Here is an 18,496-nt window from a genome sequence, read left to right on the forward strand (position 1 = left end):
AATAAATATTATTTAAATGTATATAATAAATATAAAAAAATAAACAGTAACAATAAATGAATAATAAATAATAATAAATATATGTATTTCTTTCCTCTAAACAGCTCTTTAAAAAAGGAAACTTAATTTATTTTGATATTAAAAAATGAAACAAGACACTCAGATTTTCCCACTCCCATCTCAAGATCACACGTTATGGGAGCTGGACTAGCTAGGCCAACTTCAATACTATTCCACAGTCATACAGGTAGTGAGTGGCAGGGCTGGGATTCCAATCCAAGCCCCTTGACTCTTAAGTCTAGTATTCCTCTTACTATGTCATGCTGTCACCCAGGATTTAGAGCTGCAAGGGCCCAGAGCTGTCATTGAGTGCACACTCTCCTCCCCTCCTTGTACAATGGGAGAGACCCAGGCTTAGAGAGGAAAACCACTAACTTGAGTTCACACAGCAATATAGGACCAGTTCAGCTGGGAAAAGTTTCACCTTTTCTCTCTTAGGTGGTCCTTGTGCTGCTGGAAGTTCCCCTTTGCCATTTTAAGGCCATGGGCTGTTGTTCCAGGCTGGGGGTCTGTCTTGGTTCCTGCAGGATGTAGTAGAAAGGCCAAGGAATCAGTCTTTACCATCATGGGAAGAGGATCCAAGGGTGGGGCATTCGTGCCATTCACAGATATCTAGGCATAGACGTTTGATGAGCTTGGCTATAATATCATTGAAATAGCCATGGATTTGAAGGCCATCCTGGAGGTCATGTTTGGGGGCCTACAGGTTGACCAAGCGACCTCCTTTGTGTTTGGTGAGCGGAAGCAGGTAGCCCAATGATGTACCTGAAGTGATGGACAGGTCTGTATTCTCATTGACCTCATCTGCAAAGTTGAGGTCCCAATTAGGCAGAGCATCTTCCCAGTCTGGAATGGCAGCCATCAGCTACCTCCTACAGGCCCAGAGGCCTCAGACTTTTGCTATAGTTGCCTTGAGGGCTTTGCTGTCCACCACCATAGCATGAACATACTGCATCTTACACTAGGAGCACTCTTTCAAGAACATTTTCCCAGGGAGCTTAGCCAGTTTGTCCCTAGGGAAACCAGAGAGCATGTATGACTCATCTATATTCTGGCTTACCAGGAACTTCAGGACGCCCACCAACTCCAGTTATAATAGTGCCATGTGGGTGTTAGAAGACCAGGTGCTCTCAAAATGGTGTATCATTGGAGTGACAAGCCCCATTCCTCAATGGTCCCCCGGACTCTGGGATGCCTAAGAAAATGCTGATGTCTACACCCATGCGTAACATTGCATTGGAAGGTCTCTGAACCAGCTATACCAGCTCCCATATTTTCCTATATAACTCTTCGGGGGAGGCTGAAGATTTTGGGTAACCCACACTTGCCCTTGACTGGATAAGGCAAGAACCTGACCACATAATTCACTGACATCATTGGCTTGGCCATAGCCCAGTGTGGTCCAGTGAGTTATATTCTCTTTTTAATACATGAAGAAATAGGAGGTTAAGGGACTTACTTAAAGTTATGTAGTTAATATGTGATTGAATCAAAACTAATAAAATGAGCCACTCCTCATTGTATTTGAGTGCATAAAATGATGAGGCAGGGCCTGCTAGTGGTAATGCTGCTAAGAAATATAAATGTTTTCACTTAGCGTTTGCTTTATTAGGGTATTACATGTGGCCAGATGAAAGGTGTTTTAGATATATTAATTATATATCAAATGAATTTATTTAAATGTAATTTAGCCATAGTAATTTATCAATAATTGCCAGGACAATTGTTGGCTAGCACGGATTCTCCCTTACCAGCCAAGAATCCCAAGCCTGGGAGTTGATATACCTTTCCAAGAAACTTCTGCAGAAGTCTAAGCAGTTATCTTTATCCATAACTACATATCCTCCATAGTTGCTACTCAAGAACAGAATAAGGGAAATTATGTCAAAGATATATTGGTGATATTAATTTTAGCAAATCAGTAAGGTATAGTTGTAAGGACTCCAGGTTAAGTCACAGAGATCCAAATTATTAGAGCTGGAAGCTTTCATATTTGTAGTATTATTAGGATTACTAAATTGGCATGTAAGCAATTAATTTTGACTATACAGCTAGTGGCTTAAGTTATGGGTCTAGTTATTTCAGCCAGCACATTAAGGCCTTTCAATTCTATTTTGCTTATAAGTTTGAAGCTTCAATATTCTTCTATAACTAGGACCAGAGCTCAGGTCTCTGACCTCAAGCCCATGTTCTCTCCAGTGCCTCTCTCCATACATGTGAGCTTACTTTCTCTTTATCTCATGAGAATCAAAAAGAATGACTATCATAATTTACTTTGACATTCTGAAGGCAGCATGATTCCCTTGGTATGGATACTCCCTCCATGACTCCCTATCCTATTGAATTCTTCATATTTTCCCATAAATCCTCTATGGAGTTCAATGCATAAAAATATGCTGTCTAGATACCATAGCAGAGAGAAGTGATTTTATAGAAGCCAGGAGGATCTGTAGCTCTCCCACATTCTCTCTCTCTCTCTCTCTCTCTCTCTCTCTCTCTCTCTCTCTCTCCCTCCTTACTTCTTCCTCCTCCCTCCCTCCCTCTCTCTCTCTCTCCCTCTCTCCCTCTCTCTCCCTCCCTTCTCTTTCTCTCTGTTTCTCTCCCTCCCTCTCTCTTTCCCTCCCTCCTCCCTCCCCCCCTCTCGATACATATCTCTCTATCCAGTTGTCTTTTTCATATTAATAGGACATATTTATGTAATGCTTTAAGGTTTGCAAATCACTTTACAAATACTATTTGGTCCTCACAACCATCCTGAGACATTGGTGACATTATTATCTCCATTTTGCAGGTGAGGAAATTGAGGCAGACAGGGGTTAAGTGACTTACCCAGGATCACATGGCCAAGAGATATTTGAACTCAGGTCTTCCTGGCTCCAGACCCAAAACTCTATCCAAAAGTCAATCCATTGGATCATCTAGTCCTAATGCCCTTATGACCCAGATGGCTCCAGAGAAGAAAGTGAGGCTGGTGACTTTGCACAGCCTTGCCTCACTTAAATCCAATTCACTTGCAAGTCATGGCATCACCTTCCTGAAGTCATGGTCCTCTCTGAGAATGAAGAACAAACGAACAACAAAAAAACAAGAACAATCAAGGGAACACAGTGGTGAGACACTGACAGGGCCTGGGGTGTGGTCTTTTGCCATCCTGCTCAGTGAGAAGTTAAGAGAATGTGGGACTGGTCACCTTGCTGTTGATCTCATTAGCCCCAGGACCTGACAGCAGCTCCCAGTGTCCGCGTGTCCACATGGTTTCTATGGTGGCATGAACTGAAGCAGCTATGAGAATTGTCTCCCTTTGGAACATGCCTCTTGAAATACGGTCTGTTCGGTTTCTTGGAACCCACCACAGTGCTCAGCGATATTTGAAAACGCTCTTCTCTGAGGAAGATAAATGATTAGAATCATCCAAAATCAAGAAAGATGAGGGGAAGACAGAGGACGAGAGAGGCTTTGCCCTAGGAAGGGAGTAAATATTATCACTGCCATTTGCCGATAGGCTAGCTAAGATAAAGAAAGGTTAAAAACTAACTCCCAGGTCTCATAGAAAGCTAGTGACTACCTTGGTGCCATTACTTAGGAGAGAAGCCACAGAGGCACTAACTTGAAAGTTTTTTCTGTGTTTAAAGATTTATGCGGCTAGGTGGTGCAGTGGATAGAATGCTGGACCCGGAGTCAGGAAGATGAGTTCAAATCCAGCCTGACACTTACTAGCTGCATGACCTTGGGCAAGTCACTTCACCCTGTTTGCCTCAGTTTCCTCATCTGTAAAATGAGCTTCAGAAGGAAATGGCAAACCTCTCCAATATCTCTGCCAAGGACGCCCCAAATGGGGTCATGAAAAGCTCAATCTTGAAGACTAAACAACAAATCAACAAAGACTTAGGAAAGACAACAAGCATGGCACAGAGCAATAGATTTGGGTTCAAATTCTGGCTTTCCTACAATTTGTGTGACCTTATGCAAATTAATCTAATGAAAGGCTAGCTTGTTTTCTCCAATGAGGAGATTGAATAAGATCATTTTTTAGGTTTCTTCCTGCCTTAAACCTCATGAGTTTACGAGACTTCGGAATCTCTCCACCCCAGTCCATAGGCCATTCTGTTGCCAAATGGATTTTCCTAAAGTGCAAGTCTGACCATGTCCCTCCCCTACTCATTAAGATCCAGGAACTCCCCACTGCCTCCAGAGTCAAATACAAAAATCCTGTTTGTCTTTTAAAGCACTGGCTTTCCAGTCTTCTCACACTTGACTCCCCTCTGTGTACTCTTCCACTTAGCTTAGAGACACCGGACTTCTTCCTTTTCTCCAAACACAGTACTTAGGCAGCTAGGTGACACAGTGGGTCTGGAATCAGAAACATTGGAGTTCAAATCCAGCCTCAGACACTTATGCTTGGTGACCCTGGGCAAGTCACTTAATCTCTGTTTGCTTCAGTTTCCTTAACTGTAATAACCTCACAAGATAATATTTGTAAAGCACTTAGCACGGTATCTGGCACGTAGGAGCTATATAAATGCTCATTCACTTTCCCCACCCTCATCTTTTGGATCCCTGCCTTTTCTGTGGCTTAAATGCTTTCCTTCCTCACCTCCACCTTCTGGTTTCCCTGGCTTTTTTCAAGATTCAACTTAAATCCTCCCTTCTGCTAGAGGCCTGTTCCTCATTCCTCTCACTGCTAGTGCCTTCCCTCTGGTATTGCTTCCCTTTACTATGTACAGTTTTTGTATTTCCCTCATTTAGATTTTGTCTCTCCTATTCCAATGTGACTCACCTGGGGGCAAAGACTGTTTTTGACCCTTCTTTGTGTCCCAGTGTTTAGCATAGTGCCTGGCACATAGTAAGCACTTAATAAATGCTTGTTGGTCGATTGATGGATTAAGTATGGACTGTCTGTTACAGTCTTCTTCAGTACAAGTGAAGGGGGAGAAAGGAACTTTTGTAGATGAAGTCTCTTTGATCAGGTCTGGGAAATGACTGAAAAATCCTCAGATTAAGTAACGGATGGAGGTGTCAGAGTCAGAGCATAGCCATTTGTTGTTGCTGTTTGTCCTTCCTTCTCAAAGAGCAGCAATGACATCAGAAAGGTGATGTCTTGACTTTCGAGTGAATTGCATTTAAGTGAGGCAGGGCTGTGTGAAGTCATCAGCCTCACTCTCTCCTCCCAAGTCATTCAGCGTCCAGTGGCAAGACATAGGTCAGGAGGACTGGTAATGGCCCTGGATGCAGTGGAGGATGTTGGCCTTTTTTCCTTTGGTTATTGGCTTACTGAGTGACCTTTGGTTAGGGACTTAACCTTTCTGTGCCCTGGTTTTGTCATCTTCAAACTATAGAATTGTAGACAGTAGAATTTGCATGCTCCCTGGGGTCAAAGTTTTACCACAGGGATGGCAAAGCATCTCAGTTATGAAATGCTAAACCATAAATAATGGCTGAGCCTCCTTGGGATGACATTTTTTAAAAAGTCCCTTGTTATCTCCCCAACCCTGTAAGTGTTCTGGGTGAGGGATGGCCTGTTGGCAGTCATGGTGGTAAGGAATGAGCCTGGTGTTCTGGTGTTTGCTTTGTCAGGGTACTGCATGGGGCCAGGTGCCAAGGCCATGTTATATGATACTCACCAGCTTGATAACTTACCTCCTGCCAAGCCACATGACAGGTTGAGATCTGAGCAAGGAATATTTTCTGCATTCTTCCTGTTTGAGGGAGAATTCTGCAGAGAAAGAGGCATTTGGACCATGGTGCATTTCTTTTCCCTTTCTGAGTTGGGTGTGATCTTTCTGAAAGTAGAAATGGGTCTCAGAGGAATCTTCTGCTGTCTAATTACCACATAATGAGAAATGGAAGATAGACAATAAGTCTTTGGTTCAGATAATTGAGGACTGGTGACTCTGCCCTGTATAATGTTATTTTTTATTCCAATGGAGTCACCATAAAGTAGCTGGCCATTGCCATCTCTTCAGCTAGTTGGCCTTATCTCCCAAATGTCTTTCTTTAATATAGAATGACTTGTTTTGGTGATACTGAATTCCCTACACTGGAGTTCTTAAAAGTAGATACAGAGTAGATGGGATTCTTGATTTCAGTAGTAGTTGGACCAGAGAACCCCCAAGGTATCTTCCAATGCTTTTAATTTTCTGATTCTGTGATGTTTTGTTCCTTACTGGGCCCTATTCCCTTCCTTTCCTCTGTTTTATCTTTCCCAATTTTTCTTTTTTACTACTCAATCTTCATTGGCCACTAAGTTCAGCGCAACACTGGGAAGATGGGGTAAGGGGTGGGGATGGGGGTGTGGAAAGGAAATACAGGTTATACCTCATCTGCATAAACAGCTAAAATAAAGAATATTTTCAGAGTTTTATTTTTTTTGGTCCTGGAGCACAGTCTAACCTCAACCTCAGGACTTTGCTGTTCATCCTTGCTCCCTTCTCTCAGCCTTCTTTCCAACCAGAATCATCAGGTTCAATTCAACAAATCAGCAATTGAGTTCAATAAATATGTATTGAAAGTCTACTGTGTGCCAAGCACTAAGGATACAAGGGCCTGATACTAAATAGAAAATGAGGTAAATTGAGGAAAGAAAAGAAACTAATAGCCAGGGATCAAGAAAGGATTCTCAGAAGAGATGACACCTGACATGAGTTTTGAAGGATGAAAAGGATGTTGAGAGGCAGAAATGAAGAAGGACTCTCTTCTAGACACTAAGTGGAGGTGGGGGAGATAGTTTGGTAGAATTCATAGATGTTGGAGATGAAGTGTCAATTTCTGACTGGAATATAGATTGGGGAAGGAGTGAGTAGGTTGAAATAAGGTTGGAAAGGTAGAGGGGAACCAGATTGTGGAAACCCTTAATACCAGCATGAGAAGGTTGCATTTTATTATGCTGTTGGTGAGCCACTGACATTTTTATCAGGAGAATGATGTGGCAAGACATATGCTTTAGGAAGATTTAAGTTTTCTTTCTTTTTTTTGTAAATGTATAAAGGATAGATTAGAGAGGGGGGAGAATTGGAAGCCTAGAGACAGTAGGGAGGCTCTTGTAAATCTAGGTAAGAAGTGATGACATGTGAAGAAAAAGAGAGGGACAGATAAGAGAAATGATGTGGAAATAAAATCTCCAAAGCTCAGCAACTGATCAGATATGGAGAGAAATGACAAACCTCTTGCTTGTGACAAAAATGAGGACATTTGGAATAATTGAAGTTTTAGTGGGGAATATAACCAGTTCTGATTTGGACACTTTGGGTTTAAGATTTTTACTGGATACCAAGGAGCGAATATCCAGTGGGCAGTTGATGGTGTATGACTGGAGTTCTAGAGAGAGATTTGGGGTAGATATATGCATTTAGGAGTTATCTGTGTACAGATGATTCTTAAACCAGAGGGAGTTGATGAGATCTCCAAGAAAGCCTATACAGAGAAAGACAAGGACCTTAAACCTTGGTCCAAGATGCTTGTTTGTCCTTTGTTCTTGAAAAGGACCATAGCATCAGGAAGGTGGATGCTATCTATGACTTGCAAGTAAATTGGGTTTAAGTGAGGGAGGGTGGTGCAAAGTCACCAGCCTCACTTTCTCCTCCAGAGCCATCTGGGTCCAGTGGCTGGATATGGATCTGGATGACTGGAGATGACCCCCTGGTCCCAGATAGAGCCCGGGGAACACCTATATAAAGACAGGAGGCTATGTTGATGACTGAGCAGGAAAGGCTGAGAAGTGGTTAGACAGGTAGAAGAACCAGGAAGGAGCAGTGTCATGGAAGACAAAGGAGGAGACATTACTCAAGAGGAGCTTGTGGTAAATAGTATAAAAAAGTGCAAAGAGTTTAAAAAGCATGAGGCCTGAGAAATTGGAATTGAATTTATCCATGCGTAAATCACCAGTCACCTCAAAGAGACTACCTTCAGCTGAATTATGGGGTTGGAAGCAGATGGCAAAGAATTGTGAGGTAGATTGAGAAGTGAGTGGGTAGTAAGGCAGTGTGAGACAAAGAGTATAGATGATTGAGAGGTGTGTGGGAAGGAAGCAGTGAAAGGGAGGGGAGAAATAGTAAATAGCTTGAGGGGATGGCAGGGTCAGGTGAGAGTTTTTTGTTTTTTAAAGTCTGAGGAGGTAGACCTTGTACATGTTTGTAGACAATAAAGAAACAATCAGCAGCTAGGGAAAGATTGAAGGTGAGAGAGAAAAAGAGAGGGTGGGAGAGGGACAGAGAGACAAAAAAAGACACAGACAAAGAGAAAGACAGAGAGGAACAGATAGACATAGAGAGAGACACAGACATAGGGACAGAGATGGAGGTCCTTTCTATCTTTGACCTTCTTGGGTATGTCTATCAGTGGGATGTCTGGGACAAAGGATGCAGACATTATGGTCTCTTTCTCAGCATAGTTCCAAGCTGTTTTCCAGAATGGTTGGGTCAATTCATAGCTCTGGCAATGGTGTTTTAATCCTTCTGTCTTTCCACAATCTTGAAGGGAAGTTTATTAGCAGTTGAGTGGAGGTTAGAGATCTCAAGAATGGAATAATGAAAAGGAAGGACAGAAGGGAAAAGAATTTGGGGATTTGTTAGAGTTGAACTGTATTTCAGATGATAGGGAGAAGAAAAAGGGAAAGGGACCTTTGTCCCAGGAGATACTGAGTCTAAATCATTAAGATAAAAGAAACAGGATGTGTATATTTGCTAGCCATAGATACCAGTCATTTGGAATCTTTACCTTTCATGGCTCTGTGATGATGGAGCATGGCACTGGTTGGGGTGTTGCCACAAATACTAAAGACACAGGCCAGGGGTTCTTAACCTTTTCAGTGTCATGGATCCCTTTTATAGTCTGGTGAAGCTTAAGGATCTCCTCAGAATAAAATGCTTCTTGTCTATATTCATAATTGAAGGAAATGCTGGAAATTAGTGGTTAAAAGCTAATGAAAATTAAGACTTAATTTTTTTTCCCATCCAAATTTCATAGATCCCTTGAAATCTATCCACCAGATCTATGGACCCCAGGTTCAACTCTAGGAGGTAGGCCATACGTCTGTGTTTCTAGGAACATGACTGAATTTTTGCATGACATTAGCTGAATGCAAACATTCTAAGAGGGTGGTGTGTTGGGGTAGGGGGGCAGTGTTGAGGTCATCATCATTATTATCATAATATATATATATATATATATATATATATACATATACATATGTATATAATACTAAAAGGCTTACGCAGTGTTTTATATGTTTTCTCATTTGATTGTTAACAACTGTTAACAATCTGTTAACTGTTAACACTGTGAGGCAAGTGCTATTATTATCATTCCCATTTTATAGATGAAGAAACTGAGACTGAGAGAATTCAATTGACTTATCCAGGATAACATAGTTAAGTAAGTATCTGAGGCAGGATTTGAACTCAGGCCTTCTTTACTCCAAGTCTGGCACTCTACTGCTTTTGCATTAAACTCCAAAGATACCACAAATGTGGAACATATGATCTGATTTGTGCCAGGCCTGGTATCGGAGGTCCTGGTCTTTTTTTTTCCCTTTTCGGTCAGTTTAGGAAGCAATAGGCCTTTGCCTGAGCCCCTAGTCTTTCCAGCTTCTCAGTCACCTCAGAGGTTGACTCTGAATTCTCTGAAAATGGCTCAGTGTTAAGAGAGGATTTTAAATAATTAGTGATATCCCTGAAACAGTGAACTCCAGTCTACTGTATGCATGCCCTGGGTAGGAGGTTGTGCTTGATGACTTCTGAGATACTAAAGAGACAGGGGAGATCATATAGTCCTATGTTCCCATTTTGCAGATAAGCCCAGAGCTTAAAAAATAAAACCAAAAACAAAAACTAAGGCCCAGAGATTTAAAAAGAAAAAGTGACTTTCTGGAAGTCACACAGGTAGTTAATACTGGAGCTGAAATTGGAACTGAGGCCCTCTGACTCCAAACAAGATGTCCTTTCCACTCCACTATATTGCTACAGTCTCTTCTAATTCTAAGACTCTATAATTCAACACTCACTTTACCTTATCATCTTGATATACCAGAATCCTTTCCATACTCCTCATCTGCGAACTTCATTGGAACAGCAGTGTAAATGAGTAAGTGGTTGTTGTTTTGGAGGAGGTGGGGAGGTTTTTGGTACAGTCCTCTGATTCTGTCCATGTACAGAGCTCTCAGTGAGGAGGATCTCTCTATCTATTGTTGTTCAGTTGTGTCTGACTCTTGGTGACCTTGTTTGGGGTTTTCTTAGCAAAGATGCTAGGGTGGTTTGCCATTTCCTTCTCTAGCTTATTCTTCACAGATAAGAAAACTGAGGCAAACAGGGTTAAGTGACTTGTCCAGGGTTGCGCACCTAGTAAGTGTCTGAGGCCCTATTTCAGACCCACACAACTTGGCAGTAGGTAGGGGCCAAAATCAAAATAGGCTAAACTTCTTCGGACTGCAGATACATGAGACTAGAAACAGACGGAAGATGTTTGGTTGCCAAGGGTCATGTGACAAATAGGAGAGCGTGCAGTGGCAATCTTACATTTTTCATGGGCTATGCAAAATGCTTTGGCATACTGCAAGTGGTCCACGGGCCGTATGTTGTGCAGGTCTGCCATATTTGAACTCAGGAAGATGAGTCTTCCTGAATCTAGACCCTGAACTCTATCTACTGGACCACCTTGTTGCCCTTTCTTTATCTATGCAGATCAGCAATTGCTTGCTGTAGCAACAATGCTGCTTGCAGCTACTGTGGAGGTTTAAGACCAACAACACCAGCACACAGGAGGGCTGCTAGCAAGGTTCTTTGATGTGCTTTTCTAAAGAAAGCAACTTTAAGGGGTTTACAATCTCACTTTACATATATTATTCACTCAGTTCAGGGAAAAAGTCTGCACCCTGAACTTCAGAGAAAACACAAACAGAAATTACAAGCAGATATTACATAAACAGAGCAAATAGCACAAATCAGCAGGCAGGACTTCTAGCTGTCTATCTATAGCAATACATACATAGTTACCAGAGAGAGAAGCACCAACATCTGGGTTTTCAACGCTGGAGGGCTCCTTAATGGCTACCCAGAGTCTCATCTGGCCATGAACGCTCTTCCAATGAGTGAGCCCCCAAAGCAAAATGCTAACCTCAGAGTATATATACACTTCTTCAGGGTCAGAGGGAGTCCCAACCATGTGACTCAAATTCATGTGACCTAGGCTTTCTTGTGACTTAAGCAGGTTATCAAAGACTCTTGATTCAAACAAAGGCAAGACTCAATCAAAGGCACTTGATTGCCTTAGTGCTGAGAAGCACTCCAAAAGAAAAAACAGCAAAAAGTCCCATTTTGCTTGCCATTATACTTGCCCGATAACTTATAGTCTTTGATAATTTTTCTTTTGGATCAGGGGAGACTCTGAGAAATTAAGTGACTTTTCCAGGGTCAAGAGTAAGACTTGAACCAAATTATACTGGCCTCTTAGCTATTCAGAACAGAAGTTTAAGATACATGAACAGAAACATAAGAAAAGGAAGGAGGATTTCCAAAACTATATAAAGGAAGAAAGGAGCACATGTGTGAGGAACAATAAAGGATATAATTATCTCTGCAGGTGGCACAATGGATAAAATGCCAGGACTGGAGTCAGGAGGATGAGAGTTCAAATTTGGCCTCAGACACTTACTAGCTGTGTGACCCTGGGCAAGTCACTTAACCTTGTTTACCTCGATTTCCTCATCTGTAAAATGAGCTGGAGAAGAAAATGGCAAACCACTCTAGTATCTTTGCCAAAAAAAAACCACAAAAGGAATCTTGAAGAGTCTGACATGACTGAAACAACTAAACAACAAAACAAAAAGCAAAGGACTGAATTCAGGGAGCAACAGAGAAGATTGAGCCTTGTTTATTGCTGTAATCAAATAAAACCTACAACAAAGTTAATCTGACCTATATTAATGAGGTGCATAGAATCATTGGGCTGAATGGTAATTAGCCATAAATGTTAAGTAATTCCCATAATTGCCTGTAATTAGTACCACTTTGAAAGAGTCAAACTCAGATTTTATAGCTTCTCTTAGTTCTCCAGTATCTATAAACAATGTCAACGTTGAGGATTTTCCTAAATGCTTTCCTTAACCCTCCCCCTACCACCTTCTTCCTTTTCCTCATTCTCCTTTAGAGAGGTAGAGTAGCCCAATGGAGAGAGTAATGAGTTTGGATCAGAAAGCCCTCAGTTCAAATCCTGGTTCCGTGACCTTGGGCAAATCACTTAATCTCTGAGTTTCCCCATTGTAAATTAGCAATAATAACATAATAATACTGCTATTATCTATACCTTACAGGGTTGTTTTGAGGTTTAAATGAAATAATGTATGTTAGGTGCTTTGCAAACTTGTAAGTATCATGTGCATTGGTTATTACTGTTAATAGCTAGGGTTTCCTGAAGTCTACGCCTACTTGCATTCATTCCCTACCCCATCATGGGTCAGGGTTAAGCCTCCATCTTCATTTCTCTTTTGCTGCCTCTTCTACATACCATGGGAGTCATCCTTTCAAGGCACCTCTAACTTGTTCTCCTATTTCAAATACGCTGGGGAAAGGCTTGGTGATGGTGGTATTAACCCAATGAATGCCAAGAGCCTTTCAGGACAGGGGAACTGAGTGGAGTGATCAGAGGGCTGAGGTTGGACAGTTCTTCTCCTGCCAAGAAGAAAACAAGTATTCTGAGTGCTGAAGGGCTTGAGGAACAAAAGCTGTGGGCTTGAGGCTATAGATGGATAGCCTATCTAGGAAATAAAAGCCTACCATTATATGTGAAAGTATGGGGATGAGACTTGTACTGGGAGAGAGTAGACCCTGAAACCCTAGGGTGATTGCAATCAGGGAAGCAGGGCAGTCATGTTGTGGGAACAGGGGGGCAGCAGCTGCTGCCAAGAATCCTGATGAGGGCACTAGCCTTTCTCTCTCTCTTAGGCCATTTATGGCAGCTTGTAAAAGCAGAGTGCCCAGGTTCTTGTCCCTAGACTTTTTCTTAGGCTGTAGACCCGAGTGTATTGGCAGAAGGGAGGGTCAGAACTCATCAAGATGCCACTAATTCCTATTCTCTCTGGCATACATGTCAGAGATCACAGAACCCTTGTGGCAGGTAGTCAAGGGACCTTAACATCTGGCATTTGGGAAACCGAGGGATAGAAGAGGGAAGGCATGGTGCATTCTTGGAGTTCCTACTGGAAGGAGCTTGACTAGATATACACATTCTTCCACCTGGATTAATTCCTAGGACTAATCCCCTAGCAGACATTCTCCTCATACAGTCAAACTAAAGTGTAAATGACTGATATATTACATTGTCAATATTACTTCTCTCCTTCACACCCCCTTCTAACTTTGTGTTGACGTGTTACCTGGGTTGTGCCTGTGTCCCCTTTCCCCCTCACCACCTCCCATGTATCCCCTGCGGCTAGGGTGGGGTTATAGAGCACAATTGGGAATAGAGAATAACAGGTAGGCAGGAGAAGAAGAAAGGGAACTTTTCATACAGGCCCCTCAGCTCGAGCCACAAAAGGCTTATAGAGAGATCCTTCAAGATCAGTGAGAATGGAGGGATAGGATAGCACTTCTATCACACAGCTTCCTCACTGACTTTCTTTATCAGGCACCTTGAATCCCCAGTCACCATTCTCAATATTTGGGAAATGGAACTGGCTTTGAATGCTTTGACAATGTTCTTATAATGGGATTTGGTACTGACCAATATTGGAGAAAATGGTGCCCCTGAAGAGGATACCTTTGACTGGAAAGGACAAATTAAAGACAGACAGTAGCTTTTGTTTTGGTTATCCATTGCTGTGTACACACACAGCTCAGCAGGGAAACTGGCCAAGGAGAAAAAGAGAATCCAGTTAGCCTTCTCTGAGTCATGGGAGGTGAGACATTCTACTCCTCATGGACTTACAGGATGGCATAAGTTTGTAAGATCTGAGCTTAGAGAGGGAATGCAGAGAAATGCAGAAAGAAGTTGTAGACTCGGGGAGATAATCCAATTCTGCTTTTTCCCCTTTTCATAGTCTTTCTCTGTCTCTCTCCTGAGATTCTTGAAGTACACAGATCCTTCCCAAGCAAGTGCTTGGTGGTATGGTCATAACTTGTTAAATACCGTAATTAAAATACTTCTCTTATTAACTTAGTGATAACACTTTTTTTCTTCTTAAATTACATGTTAGCATTTTGTTAATTAAATTTCCAGTTCCAACAGAACTCCCCCCATAGGGTGTGTTGGGTGAAGAGGGGGCCCTGCTCAGAGCAGCAGGGGTTTGTAGTTCAGCAAGTTGGGCAGGTTTTCGCCTTTCCAGGAGCTAGACAGTCCTTCCTTCGACTGTAAGATGGTGTGGGAAGCAGTCAGTTAGACAGCAAAAGAATCCACAGGGATAAAGTTGCCTTCTCACTTTAAAACAGAAAACCAGAATCCTGAAAGGAGAAAACAGTATTTTCCATTTTCAAAAATCTTGATTCTTTCATTTTTTTAGAAGAAATTGTTGATCTCACAATTGTTTAGGGTTTCGAAGGCCTGGGTGTAATGAGCTATGTGTTTCCATAAACATTTATGTTGTATGTTTTTACACACAACACATTTTATTTATCATTATTATTATTTGTTCTTTTCCCCTTATTAGATCATAAGTTCCTAAGGGTGGAAACCATGTTTTCTCTTCTTTAGTATCTCTTTCCTTCACTCTAGCATACCCCACCCACCTACCTACCCCCACACACATACATATGCTCTCACACATAGCTTGTGTCCATTGCAGACTGGTCCTGTGGCTAATTTTATTCTTCCCTCCTCCTTCCTAAACTGAGATGTAAACAAGGTGAGAAATTTATCCCCTGAAAATCTCTAGTGGTGATGAGGATACACAGATTTTTTTCTTCCTTTCTCTGCGGCTACTGGACTTCGTATTTCTGGTTTAATTCAGTTCTATAAGTGGTTCTATAAGTATGTACTGAGAATGAATGAGCGAATGAATAAATGATTTAAAAAGTACTTAAGAAGCACTTATATGGATGAATGATTTTAAAAGTACTTAGGTAAGTGCTTAGTTCAGGGGTAGGGAACCTTAAACCTTGAGGCCACATGTGGCCCTCTAGGTCTTCGAGTTTGGCCTTTGATGGGATCCAAACTTCACAGAAGAAATCCCCTTAAAAAAAAGGACTTGTTCTGTCCAACTTGGACTGGGTCAAAAGGCAGCACCCAAGGACCTAGAAGGCCACAGGCTGTAGGTTCCCCACCCCTGGCTTAGTCTGTTTAACAGCACTGTGTTAAATGCTGGTGGCGGCTAGGTGGTGAAGTGGATAGAGTGCCAGACCTAGAGTCAGGAACACCTGAGTTTAAATCCAGCCCCAGACACTTACTAGCTGTGTGACCCTGGGCAAGTCACTTAACTGTGTTTGTCTCAGTTTCTTCATCTATAAAATGAGCTGGAGAAGGAAATGGCAAACCACTCCAGTATCTTTGCCAAGAAAACCCTAAATGGGCTCATGAAAATTTAGACACGACTGAAACCACTGAACAACAAACTACAAAAATAGAAAGACAAGATAGTCTCTGCTCTCAAGGAATTCATACTTTAATAGGGAAGACAGCATATAGAGCAGGTTTCACTTGAAAGACCCCCATGGTTCTGTATGTGGCACCAAAGCAGGTGTTAATGCATCTTCCTTAATTCCATCTCCAATGATAAAACCATATATATTCCTGATGCTGATCAGTTTGAAAAGTGGGAAGGACTTTGGTTTTGAGAGCTTTCTTTTCTGAGTCTTAGGCAATAGAGATAAAAATATAAACAAAGGAAACAGCCTTTGTCCTCAGTGGCAGGTGTGTTGGATTTAGAGTCAGAGAACCTGGTTTCAAAGCTTACCTCCGTCTCTTACTAGCTGAGTGGCTTTGGTCACCTAACCTTTCTGGGCCACTGTTTTGTCATCTGTAAAATGGATTTCAACTAGATGATCTCCAGGGTTCTTTCCAGGTATCGGTCTGTGGCTCTGTGGTCTTTTTTCTGCTCCGAGATGTTTGCTTTCTACCAGCAATGTACATGACTGCAAGTACCACAGATTCAAGCCAACAAATATTTATTAAATTATATGCTAGTCACAGGAAATACAAAGATAAAAATGAAACAATCCCTACCTTCAAAGGATAGGACTTTTTCAATCCATGGAAGAGTCCTAGAGGAGACTATCCTGGGCCCAATTCCAGACCTAAGACTGAAAATATGAATAAACAGAAGAAAATACTAAACACAATGGAGAAATACTATGGATTAAAGGAAGCCCAAGAGGTAAACCCAGAAGAAGAAAATAACTTCACAACAACTACAAGTAGAGCTTCAGAGAGGGAAAAAAAGATGACTTGGCTATAGAGACTATAAGAAGAAAGGGAAGAGATCTTAAGAGATAAAAAAATCAAAAGATAAAAAAGTGAAATTAGACTTCAAGGGGGAAAATGAAACTGAGAATAAATAGCTTAGAACAGAAGGTAGGGAACCTTATCAAAGTAATAGACTTGCTGAATAATAGAATGGAACAAACAGAACTCTGTGGAACAGATTCCATGAAATAAGACTATTATCCCTCCCTAGAAGATTTAAACTGCTGCAGTAGATAATGCTTTATTCTCCAGTTCCAAACCAGAGATGACATCTTCTCTTCCTAGGTGGGGAAGAAGCAGAATTCCCAGGGCCGGCTGATAAACATTTATTAATCACCTACTATGTGCCAGGAACTGTTTGTTGTAGATACAAAGAAAAATAAAAAGACATTCCTTGCTCTCAAGAGGATTGCAGTTTAATGAGGGAGAAAACATGCAGCTAATTAGGGACAAATAAGCTATGGAGTCGCCTCGCAAGGCAGGGGGACTGTTGTCTGTTGCATACATCTGATAACATATGTAGGCTACACAAAATAGTTATTGATTGCAGATGATGGACTGTGAATGAAGACAGGGGGTAAATCCATTGATCAAACAGTATTTGTAAAGTGCTGCTATGCACCAGGTACTTTTCTAGGGGTTGAGGATACAGAGACAAAGAATAAAACAATCCCTACTCTCAAGCAACTACTTATATACATGGGAGGGGACAACAAGTACATATTCAGAATGCACTAAAATAAACAGAAGCTAGAAAGGGAGGGCACTAGCAGTTGGGGTGGTTTGGAATGGCATCATGTAAAAGGGAAGGCTTTAATTGCATCCTGGGGGACGAGGGGGATTCTGTGAGGCAGAGGTGAGGAAATAATGCATTCTAGGCATAGGGGATGGCCAGTACAAAAGCATATATGACCAAGAATCATAGACTGCCTTGGTAGAATCAGGATTTCATAAAACCCAAAGAGCAATGAAAGCTATAGGAAGGATAAAACCTTTTTATATGATACATGTGTGCACACAAGATGACATGAGTGCAAAAAGTTTTTTTTTAAGGAGCACCAATTAAGAATATATATATTTATGTATATATGCATATATATAATACATGTATATCTACATATAAAATAATAATAATTTTTTTTCCATTTTTGCTAAGTGACCAGCCTCTCTTTCACTTAGCAAAAATAAGAAAGAATAATAATTTACATTTATAGTGCTTCAATATTTGTAAAGTACTTTCTTTAGAGGGAGATAGGTCAAGGCAAATGGCCCTAACTTCCTGGGTGAGGTTAGCTGAATTGGTAGGGAAGAGATGAAGGGTGTCATGGCAGGCTTAAACAAAGAAGAGGTTTGGAGCAATCATTATGATGAGTGAGATAGAATTACCTTGGGGCAGCTAGGATAGGGCTCTAGGCCTGGAGTCAGGAAGAGCTGAGTTCAAATCTGGCTTTAGAAATTTACTGGCTGTGTGACCCTGGAAAAGTCACTTGACCTCAGTTTGCCTTAATCCACTAGAGAAGGAAATGATAAATCACTCCAGTATCTTTGCTAAGAAAAACTCATGGACAGTACGGCCCACAGGGTCACAAAGAGTCAAATATCACTGAATAAGAGGATTGCCTTGCTTGGGTGAGATTCCAGGTGAGGTTAGATAACATACATTTGTAGTGGGCTAAATCATCTAGATCTCTCCATTTCTGTTGAGAAGTATGGAAGTAGAGAGGACAAAAGAATGAGGAGAAATCGGTGTACTGTTGAAATGGTTTGTTAAGGAACTGGGAAATAAAGTCAGTTGAATGAATATCAACATGTACATCAAAGTCCCTTAGTATGAGTGTATGAGTTGGGGTGGAGAGAAAGGTTGTGAATCCGCAACCAAATTCAAAGGGAAAGGAAAAAGAATGTTCTGGGGCTCAGTAGGTAGTGGGTGAGAAATCTGGATCACCCAAAAAGAAGAGAGAGATTTCAGAGTGAGGGAGGTATCTAGAAATGGATATGGGGAACAGACGCTGGTGATACGAAAATGCACAACAGCTTTTAGAAAGGATGGCCA

The 18,496-nt window shown here is 41.5% G+C and overlaps 1 pseudogene; it reads right to left on the minus strand.

Annotated features, from left to right (window-relative positions):
* Nucleotides 1-610: 610 nt before the first annotated feature.
* Nucleotides 611-1,434, minus strand: LOC118847000 (annotated as a pseudogene).
* Between the last annotated feature and the right edge of the window lie 17,062 nt (nt 1,435-18,496).

This window comes from Trichosurus vulpecula, chromosome 4 (assembly GCF_011100635.1).
Source record: "Trichosurus vulpecula isolate mTriVul1 chromosome 4, mTriVul1.pri, whole genome shotgun sequence".
Classification (NCBI taxonomy): Eukaryota; Metazoa; Chordata; class Mammalia; order Diprotodontia; family Phalangeridae; genus Trichosurus; species Trichosurus vulpecula.